This window comes from Cynoglossus semilaevis, chromosome 9 (genome assembly GCF_000523025.1).
Source record: "Cynoglossus semilaevis isolate Cse_v1.0 chromosome 9, Cse_v1.0, whole genome shotgun sequence".
NCBI classification, from domain to species: domain Eukaryota; kingdom Metazoa; phylum Chordata; class Actinopteri; order Pleuronectiformes; family Cynoglossidae; genus Cynoglossus; species Cynoglossus semilaevis.
In genome coordinates this window covers 13,564,947-13,566,846 of record NC_024315.1, presented here as the reverse complement: position 1 = coordinate 13,566,846, position 1,900 = coordinate 13,564,947, and the positions used below count along the sequence as shown (strand labels likewise).

Below are 1,900 nucleotides of genomic sequence, written 5' to 3'. Positions count from 1 at the left end.
GTTGTGTTGAAGGGTGCATCTAGAACAGTAACAGTAGAAGAAGAAAAGAAGAACAGGAAGTATGGAGGATGGCTGACTGAACTTCTGTGGTTGGCTGTGCTACTGGACTGAGCACAGAGTAAAATCCTGACCTGCAATAACTTACAACTGAGTCGTCACATTTTAACCAGTTCTGCTTTTTTTCACAAGTTGCTAAAGTGAAGAAATGTAGAAGCCTTGTGGGTCAAAGGTCAAACATCTTTCAGACATTTCTAAATGTCTGAAAGTCCTGAGGACGGTTCAGATAGCGACAGCTCCGAAAACCATTTTGTGTCTCTGCTGCAGAGCCACGTGACTGAGGACGTTTCTTTGCTTTAATACAGTAAGTCCTTCAGCGCAGCCCAGAGTCTTAATGAGAGATGTGTTATCTCTGCTGGCCATTAGCCTCCGTGTGTGAAGTCATTACAGGGTGTAATTAACTGCTTTCTTAGCAGAGACGGATCATTAGCGAACCAGACCAGGACACATGTAGCATCGATGTGATTTTTTTTTTCCCCCCACTGAACTAAATGGACCGAGACCATTTGTTCTTGTGAGTCTGTGAGCACAGAGCTGCAGTGTTTCTGTGGTCTCCTCCAGGATGGAGATGGAACCCAGTGTGTATTCATCATCACTTCAAGGACAGGTCAGAGCTCTGTGAGAACCTGATCCTGCAGAACAACCCAGTCCTGTCAGGAGTGATGGTGTCTGTTGGAATAATACTAATAATAATAAAAATGAAAATCCACTCTTTGTCCCAGTGGAAATGGGCTAGACAACACTCTTTTTATTACATTACTTAATACTCCATTTTCACAAAATTTAAGGAATAATAAATAATAATAAGGAAAATCATGCCTTAGTATAATGGACCGTAATATTTGGACAGTTCCACTTTAACCTTAAAATCCCAAATATGAACCAGTAAGTGTAACCCCCGTAGTGCTCTCATGTATCACTAGGGGGCCACGTACACCTGGTTTCGTAAAAACTGTGCAGTTTGGGCTGCCTTTAAGGAGCCCAACTAGGTATGTCCATTTCAAATGCATACCTTAGACGTGGTTGCTCAGCAATACATCCTCTAGTAGGCGCTGTTGAGTTCAGCCAATGTCAGTTTGATTGACAATAACAAAAGTGGTGAGGGTGGAGAAGGTGGCGCTAACGCTCCTGCTCAGGAAGAGACAGTGGTGGTCTACGTGGACACACAGGTGGGCAGGTGGTGGTAGATACAGGAGGAGGAAGCAGGAGGACAGGAAGTGGTGGACCAGTCGAAGACCGAGTCTGATTGGACAGCTGTTATCCTGATGACAAACCACTGATGGGCCCCTCCAAAAATCCTCCCATTGTGCAGATGTAATAAAACCCGGTCTCTCTCCCTCTCTCTCTCTCCCTCTGTCAGATGAGCTGAGTTGAGTGTTTGTCCCAGCGAAGACACTTGATGTCAAAGAGTTCCCTGAAGCGGTGCTGAGTCGTACATGTGGTCAGAAGGTGAGTTGGTCGACCGTCACACACCGCATCCCTCAAAATGCTAACGTGAGATTTACACTCATTGACCACACATGAGAAATGGACACAGGTAATCTAGTCCAACCGTAGATTCTGCTCCTACTCAACAGGACATGAGGTCACTGCTGGAAATGAAGATCCTTTTGAGAGGAAATCATGCAGTAAAGAACGGCAGGTGACGGTAAAACCAGTGTATGTGAGTAGCTCACGTCTTAAACATCAATCATGTGACACTCGCTGCTGATGGAACCAGCATTAGAACTGTTGTGTGGAGGTATCTCAGGGTTTCCGTGCTACTTTGGTGCCTTTAAGCAGCCATAAAAATACACAGGCTGTTTTTATGTACAGCCATTTCAATCACATGTTGTTACATCAC

At 44.8% G+C, this 1,900-nt stretch overlaps 1 long non-coding RNA gene across 1 annotated transcript in view; it reads left to right on the top strand.

Moving 5' to 3' along the window:
- Window positions 1-1,869, top strand: part of LOC112487501 (uncharacterized) — a 4,882-nt gene extending 3,013 nt beyond the window's left edge. The window contains exons 2-3 of the long non-coding RNA XR_003050640.1: window positions 1,418-1,506; window positions 1,635-1,869. This is a non-coding gene — a long non-coding RNA (uncharacterized LOC112487501). The remainder of the gene's footprint in view (window positions 1-1,417; window positions 1,507-1,634) is intronic.
- The last annotated feature ends 31 nt before the right edge of the window (window positions 1,870-1,900 follow it).